Source organism: Pipistrellus kuhlii, unplaced genomic scaffold (genome assembly GCF_014108245.1).
Source record: "Pipistrellus kuhlii isolate mPipKuh1 unplaced genomic scaffold, mPipKuh1.p scaffold_m20_p_71, whole genome shotgun sequence".
NCBI lineage: Eukaryota > Metazoa > Chordata > Mammalia > Chiroptera > Vespertilionidae > Pipistrellus > Pipistrellus kuhlii.
The window spans coordinates 995,969-1,004,757 of record NW_023425575.1 but is presented as its reverse complement, the minus strand read 5'-3'; the positions used below and the strand labels follow the sequence as shown (position 1 = coordinate 1,004,757).

At 45.7% G+C, this 8,789-nt stretch overlaps 1 protein-coding gene across 3 annotated transcripts in view; it reads left to right on the top strand.

Moving 5' to 3' along the window:
• LOC123651687 (zinc finger protein 271-like) overlaps positions 1–8,789 on the top strand; it is a 49,108-nt gene that overhangs the window by 38,836 nt on the left and 1,483 nt on the right. The gene's annotated exons all lie outside the window — the stretch shown is intronic.

Below are 8,789 nucleotides of genomic sequence, written 5' to 3'. Positions count from 1 at the left end.
CTCCGCTACACCCACCGGTCAATCAGGGAATATGCAAATTAACTACTAAGTTGTTGGCCGCTGGAGAGCTGGAACGAACAGGAGGCTTGAGTTGCCCCTGGTGATGGTAGAAGGAAAGCTTTCAGCCCAAGTTGGCTGGCCCTGGCCTCCACTCGATGTTATAAAGTTTCAATTATAGAAGATAAGTAAATCCCAGGTAACTGCTTCCAGCTGGCACTGGCCTCTGCTCAAGAAGGCACTGAAAAATAGAAAAGGAGGGGCTGGGGCCTTGGGTTATTGGGGTGTGATCAGGCCAGGATGGGCTGGCAGTTGTGGGTGATAAGGCTCGTGGGAGGATGGGCTGTTGGGGTGAAACAGACCAGTAGTTGGGCCAATTTGGGGCAAGTAGGCTGTAAGTAGGGGTCAGTTGTAGGTGATCAGGATGGGGGGGGGGGGCGCGGGGCGGAGGAGGCGGGAAATTTAGAGCGAGCAGGCCAGCAAGGGGCAGTTGGGGCAGTCAGGCCAGTTGGGAGGGAAGATGGGAGCAAGCAGGCCAACAGAGGGCGCAGTTGGGGATGAGCTGGGTGGCACAGGGGCAGTTGCAGGTGACCAGGCTGTCAATGGGAGGCATTTAGGGGTGAGCAGGCTGGGGCTGATGGGCAGTTGGGGGTTAGCAGGCCTGCAGGCAGAGTGGTTAGGGGCAATCAGGCAGGCATGTAGGCAGGAGAGTGGCTGGAGCCAGCAGTCCCAGATTGCAAGAGGAAGTCGAACTGCCAGTTTATGCCCTACTCTTATAAACTGGCAGTACTACATCCTTCGAGGGGGTCCCAGATTAGACAGGGTGCAGACCAAGCTGGTTCTCAGAGAAATAGCTCTTGTCTAAAATCTGATATTTTTGGTTTACTGGAACCAGTTTGGCTCAGTGGACAGAGTGTCAGCCTGCAGACTGAAAGGTCCCAGGTTCGATTCCAGTCAAAGAGATGTACCTTGGTTGTGGGCACACACCCGGTGGGGGGTGTGCAAGAGCCAGCTGATCGATGATTCTCTTTTATCAATGTTTCTAACTCTCTATCCTTCTTCCTCTCTGTAAAAAAATCAGTAAAATAGTTTTAAAAAATAGAATCTGACAGGTTGATGCGACCTTTGAGGACATTGCCCTTTACTTCTCCATGGATAAATAGAGCCTCCTTGATGAGGTTAGAGACAGCTGTACCTAAATGTGATGCTGGAGAATTTGGACTTCTATCTTCCCTGGGTATGATCCTCACTCTCTTCAGTGACTTGGACTTGGCTTTGCAATTTCATAGGCTCTATTTTCCAGGATGTGCTCTGTCCTCCCTTGTAGACTGTGGTTCTACTTGACTTTCCAGTTTCCTGAGTCCTAGGGAGGGTTGATCTTTTTCCACTGCTCCCTTCTATTCCGGAAGTCCCAATACTCCCCACTGTACTACCTTCAAAGGGAAGGACTTGTGATTGGTAGTGTTGCAAGAAGCCTGAGGGATTCCACCTTGATCAGTGACGAGAGCATTTGCTATATTCCTATCAGTCATGTGTATATACTTTAAAAATATATATTTTTCATTGATTTATTATAGAGAGGAAGGGAGACGGAGAGTTAGAAACATCAATCAGAGAAATATCAATCAGCTGCCTCACGCACACTCCCCCAGCGGGGATGTGCCCACAACCAAGGTATATGCCCTGGACTGGAATCAAACCCGGGAGCTTTCAGTCTGTAGGCTGACACTCTATCCACTGAGCCAAACCAGTTTCAGCTTCCCCCCCCCCCCCCCAAATAGTGTATGTACTGTTAGAAAAATTGTCTCTACATCCTGTCCTGTTTATTAACTATTTTTTGGTTAAAGATTCTTTTGAGTACCTTGTATATTTTACATATTAACTGCTTATTTCATACAGAACACATATTTTTCTATGCGGTTAATTTTGCTTCTCAGATACTGCTTGCCCAGGCTGGTTTTTCTATGAAGTCTGCCAGAGTTCTTTTCCCAGCCTTAAAAAAAGGGTTCAGCCGAAACCGGTGTGGCTCAGTGGTAGAGCGTCGGTCTTCGGAATGAAAGGTCCCAGGCTTGATTCCGGTCAAGGGCATGTACCTGGTTGCGGGCACATCCCCGGTGGGGGGTGTGCAGGAGGCAGCTGGTCGATGTTTCTTTCTCATCGATGTTTCTAGCTCTCTATCTCTCTCCTTCCCTCTCTGTAAAAAATCAATAAAAAAATATATTTTTTTAAAAAGGGTTCAGCCGAAACAAGTTTGGCTCAGTGGACTGAGCATTGGCCTGCGGACTGAAAGGTGCCAGGTTCGATTCTGGTCAAGGGCATGTACCTTGGTTGTGGGCACATCCCCGGTATGGGGTGTGTATGAGGCTGCTGATTAATGTTTCTCTCTCATCAATGTTTCTAACTCTCTATCCCTCTCTCTTTCTCTCTGTAAAAAATCAATAAAATATATATTAAAAAAAAAAAAAAAGGTACAGCATTCTGGAGAAAGGGACTGCGGTTCAGTATTCTATCAAAGAGTCCAAGGAGGAAAGATAACTTTGAAAGGCCCGGGGGTCAGAGGATCTTACCATGACCAAGGACCCATGCTTTTATTCAACACAGTTTGTCCTAAGGCAAGGTGGAGATAATAATTTAAAGGGTAGGGTATCAAAGGATATTGTGAGATTAGGGAAAAGGCTACAGATATGTTCAGGTGTTTTGCCAACAGGATGCAGTAAAATGCCTTCAGCTATCTGCCAGTTAATCCTATTCAGGCCGAAACCGGTTTGGCTCAGTGGATAGAGCAGTCGGCCTGCAGACTGAAGGGTCCCGGTTCTATTCCTGTCAAGGGCATGTACTTTGGTTGCAGGAACATCCCCAGTGGGGAGTGTGCAAGACTCAGCTGATCGATGATTCCCTCTCATCGATGTTTCTAACTCTATCCCTCTCTCTCCCTCTCTGTAAAAAAAATCAATAAAATATATTTAAAAAAAACAACACACAAAACAATCCTATTCAGGTTTGGGAGAAGTGCCATTTATCCTTTTCAAAGGTAAAGTACATATGTGACTCACCCTTGTTGAGATGCCCAAGCTACACCAACCTTTTAGTGAAAGTCTTGTAATTATTCCATGCTGTAATTGATTCCCAGCAGAAGTGCATGTTTTATTTTTTGTTGTTGTTGTTGGTTTTTATTTTTTAATAAATTTTTACAGAAAGGAAGAGAGAGGGGCAGAATCAGAAACATTCACTATTATTATTATCAAATTTAATTGCCATTCTTATTCCATGCACCGCTGCTGCTTTCTTTCAGCTTCAGAATGTCAAAAAACCAAATTCATGATCCACAATGACAGACTGAAAAACACGCGTGTGATTGGCACTAGCAAGAGCTTTATATACATCACTGATGGGCAAGTCTGCTTAGCCTTTTATATATATAGAATAAATGTTTGTAATTAAATCTGGTGTCTGATGTAGCTCAACATTTTCCAGCCCAAATTCTCTTTCGGGTAATTGTTAGCATTACATAAGAAAACATCAACAAGAAGCATGTTATTATTGTAGGTCACACAGGCAGAACAAAGGGTAAAATATTTTTAAAAAATACATTTTATTGATTTTTTACAGAGAGGAAGGGAGAGAGATAGAGAGTTAGAAACATCAATGAGAGGGAAACATTGATCAGCTGCCTCCTGCACAATGCCTACTGGGGATGTGCCCTCAACCAAGTTACATGCCCTTGACTGGAATCCTTCAGTCTGCAGGCTGACATGCTATCCACTGAGCCAAAAAACGGTTTCAGCTCAAAGGGTAAATTATTTAACTGTAACAGTGCTTGACAATATTCTATGCAGTGGGAAAATCTGAAGTCATTTTCAAGATCCATCCACCAATTCATACTTCTTTTCAGTCAGGTCAACTTTCTAAGCTTACTAAATCTACATTTTCTGTCTAAAGCTTACTAAATCTACGTTTTCTGTCTACCTAGTGTGCTATCTACCTACTCCAGGACTTCTGTGAGGATCAAATGAGATGCAGCACAGAAAAATGCTTTGCAAACATTTGGTTACAGAATAATGTGTTTTGACCTGATGTGAGCTGTTGTCAGGGATAGGAAGCCAGGTGTTACTACTGGATGTCATTACCCAATTAGTTTGACACTTAGCATATTGACATCTTATATAGATAGATCTTTATATATATTTTTATTGACTTTTTACAGAGAGGAAGGGAGAGAGAGATAGTTAGGAACATCGATGAGAGAGAAACATCAATCAGCTGCCTCCTGCACACCGGGGGTGTGCAGGCAACCAAGGTACATGCCCTTGACCATAATTGAAACCAGCACATTTCAGGCCACAGTTCCATGCTCTGTACACTAAGCCAAACTGGTTTTGGCTAGATACATCTTTAAATATAATAGATATTACATAATTTTGTCATTGTACCTCACTGTTGTTTGTATATTATGGAGGAATTTATGGGGAGCTATTTCCCAGAAATGCATTCGTTTTTGCACCTCCCCTGAAGGTGCTAGAGAACATTTAGTATACCAGGTGTGTCCTTGGGCAATCAGCCCTTAAATCCAGTCCTAGATTCAACTGACAAATACAGGATCCTGGCCTTGGAGAGGAGAAACTACATTACCCAGAAGGGCACGCATCGGATGCCGCCAGACTGATCCAATGGAGGCCCCGGAGAAGGCGTTTCCGTTTGGTCATTTCCGTAGGGCGGGACCGGAAGCCTCCTGGCCGGATCTTCCGTTCTCGGATTTCTGAGGCGATCAGGTTTTCCAAGTCTAAGCTCCTGTGGAGAAGGTGCACAGCGGTGTTCCACACCTCCCAGCAACGGGGAGCCTCCCGTGGTGCTCACAGCTCACAGGCCCCGCCATTCCTGCCGCGGCTTCCGCTCCCGCCGCCCCCGCCCCGCTCGGCCCACAGAGCGCGATGGCGGCGCCCGCGCTGAGGAGCTTCGCTGAGGTGAGTTCCTGTCCCCCAGGCCCCACCGCCTCCTGAAACAGAACAACTAAGACTGAGGGGCATTTGTCCGTCCTGCAGCTCAGTCCCGCGTGGAGGACCGTGAGGAAGAAGGAGGGACACAGGAGTGTTGTAACTTTTTTTTTCTTCTTTTTAAAAATCATTTGTTGCAATTCTCTGGGCAATCTTTTTTTTTTTTTTTTTTTTTTTATATATTTTACTGATTTTGTACAGAGAGGAAGGAAGAGAGATAGAAAGTTAGAAACATCGATGATGATGAGAGAGTCATTGATCAGCTGCCTCTTGCACACCCCCTACTGGGGATATGCCCGCAACCAAGGTACATGCCCTTGACCGGAATCGAACCCGGGACCCTTCAGTCCCCGAGCCAATGCTCTATCCATTGAGCCAAACCGGTCTCCGCGGAGTGTTGTAGCTTCTAACGCCACAGCCAGTGCGGGGCAGAGAGGACAGGGGTGACTGGAATCTGAGGTTCCCAGGGTGTGGCTGTGAGGATTGAGGGGCAGATCTGACCCTCCAGGTTGGACGTCACCGACTCAATAGTTGTGGGTTTTTTTTGTGTTTTTTTTTTCCCGGATGTGCGGTCCATCAGAGGCCAGAGGTAGTCTTGGATGCCACTGGTAAACAAGATCTCAGTGGATGCCATTTGCCAATTTCATGGGGGGAGTCCAGCGAAATCCAGTGGTATTGGAGGAGGAAGGAGGCAGAGCTAAGGGGGTAAACCAGGGGACTGAAGATGGGAAGGGGATAAACATTACCCAGTGGTGTGCATATCTGGAGGAAGTGTGAGCTGATGGTCCCCTGGGACATAAAGGTGAAGCATAAACCCACGCTTGGCTTTGTCTGGGAGGCATGATCTAGGAGACTGCAGTGGTGTTTCTTAGCGGGAAAACTGGGGCCCTGCAGGCATTGCCCAGAGCTTAAATGGCATTGCTCTCTTCCCGCCCCCAACCTTCCCACCCAGCCCAGCTGCTCTGCTGAGGGCAATTCTGGTGAGTAATGGGACTGTATGAAAAAGCAGCCTGCACTGGCATTAGGAATGGTATTCACACTAATCAAGTGCCCTGGAGGAGGTTAAGGATAGGGATGGTGTGTAAGGAGTAGGAGTGAATGTTCTTAGAGAGGCAGCCCAGATTTTAATTGTCTCTATTCTGACAGGTTGGTGCGACCTTTGAGGACATTGCCCTGTACTTCTCCAGGGAGGAATGGAGCCTCCTTGATGAGGGTCAGAGAAGTCTGTACCTGAATGTGATGCTGGAGAACTTTGAACTTGTATCCTCGCTGGGTAAGACCCTCACTTTACCAGTGACCTGGGCTTGGCTTTGTGATTTATCAGTCCCCATCTCCCAGAGTGTTCTCTGTCCTCCCATGTAGAAATATAACCAAGCAGGTGTGTACTGCCTGCTCAGTAACATACTTTATATGGACTTAGACCAATGAGGCCTCTTGGAATTAGTGACATTAGTCTTTGGGTTATAGAAATGCTCGCCTGCACAGTGACTTGTATAGCTTGCTGTGTCCTTGCTTTTGGGACTGTGTATAGCAAATTAGCCTTGAACACTCTGATTGGGATTCCCAAGCTCAGATTGGCCTTGACCATCCCATGTCCTCTGGACAGGGCACCCACATTGACACTGGCTAAATATGTTTGGTAACCCACTCTGGTCATCTCTTTGTAATTCACCCCCCCCCCTTTTTTTTTTTTGTCTCTACTGAATTCTTTTCGTTTTAATTACACTCTTTTTTTTTTTTTTTAATATATTTTATTGATCTTTTACAGAGAGGAAGGGAGAGAGATAGAGAGCTAGAAACGTCGATGAGAGAGAAACATCGACCAGCTGCCTCTTGCACACCCCCTACCCGGGATGTGCCCGCAACCAACGTACATGCCCTTGACCGGAATCGAACCTGGGACCTTTCAGTCCGCAGACTGACGCTCTACCACTGAGCCAAACCGGCTTCGGCCACTCCTTTTTTTTTTTTTAATCCTCACGGGTGTGTGTGTGTGTGTGTGTGTGTGTGTGTGTGTGTGTACATGTACCATGGTACATTTCAGAAAGAGTGGAAAGGAGGGAGCAGGAAGAGAGTGGGGAACATTGATGGTTAACGCTTGCACTGACCAGGTGGGGCAGGGAGCTAACCTCAGCCTAGGAATGTAACCTTGACAAGGAATCAAACCCTCAACCCTTCAGTATGGAGCCCAAACGCTCCAACCATTGAGAAAAAGCGGTCAGGGTTTCATTGTACTCTTAACCCCTGTAGTTGTTTTTGTTCATGGCGAGATGCCTACTTGTTCTGACATCTTGCTGATGTCACTCCCATAGATTTTTTTTCTGCATGATCTCTGTTGTGCTTTGTAGTTCTATAACAGTGCTCCCCATACATCTATTTGGTGTTTTCTTTTGGATTTATATCATCTAACTCCCATGATCAACTCAGTTGGGATTCATGGGGAAGAATTATTTGTGCATCACAGAAGAAACATGACTTTATGAAGAACAAAGTGCACCCAGAAACGGTCTTGCCTTGGTGAAGTCTCGTTGGGAAGGTTTTGACACCAGGGCTTTGTTAAAGTCATAACTAAGAACCCATTTCCAAAACTATTTTGTTTCCATGACCCATTCCTCAAGTAATTTTGCTTCTACTGTCTGATTGTTGACAGTTTGCGTGCTCCTCAGGTGTAATAATGACCAATTCTACTCAGATTTCATACCCTCAGATAACTTTAACCTCTCTAGACCTTGCCCCTCTACGTCTTTCACCGGTCCCTCTTTACTACAAACCAACCTAGGTCCATGCCTGCAGAGCCTTGGCGTGCAGACGTATTATATTGACCTTAAACATCCTATGCTTCAATACAATTGTGTTGTATGGCTTTCAGCAAATGCAAATTGTTCTACAGAGACGCAGGTCCCCAGCATGAAAGGTTCTAAAACAAGCCATTTGTGGAGGAACAATGAGTAAAGCCTTCTTGTCTTCTTTGTTTCCCAGACTAAGCTTTTGTTCCTGTTTTGGTGAGATTTTCACCATTGACTGACCTTGGAGGCCAGCTAATGTTTAACAGCTGTTTCCTAAGAGTTCAACTCACTTGTGTCAAAAATTATCTTATGGCCAAAACCAGTTTGGCTTAGTGGATAGAGCATTGGCCTGCGGACTGAAAGGTCCCGGGTTTGATTCCAGTCAAGGGCATGTACCTTGGTTGTGGGCACATCCCCAGTGGGGGCTGTGCAAGAGGCAGCTGATTGATGATTCTCGCTCATCGATGTTTCTAACTCTCTATCTCTCTCTCTTCTCTGTAAAAAATCAATAAAATATATATATATATATATATATATTAAAAAATCATCCTATGGAATCATGCCTAGTTATGACAGGGTAGCAGTTTTCGCAAAAATAATCTGATTTCATAACATCAACATGTATTTCACCAGCGTTTCCCTTTGTTCAGGTTGCTGCTGTGGAACAGAGAATGTGGAGGTACTGATGGAACAGAACGATTCTGTAAGAGTCTCACAAGCAAGGAATCCCAAGATAGCCTTGACTTCACAGAAGAACCACCCCTGTGAGAGCTGTGGACTAGTCTTGAGAAGGATTTTCCACTTGACTGAGCTGCAGGGAACACAACATGGACAGATACAGCTGAGGTGTGGGGCATGTGCAAAACAATTTTATTTCAGTGCCAAATTTCAGCAGCAGCATGTGAGAGAGTACACTTTCATTAGGGGTGTGGAGAGGATGTCACTTGCAAAGATCTGCAATTTCAATGTGTTCCAGAATCATGTTACCTGTGGGGAGGTTGGGCAGGGCACACTT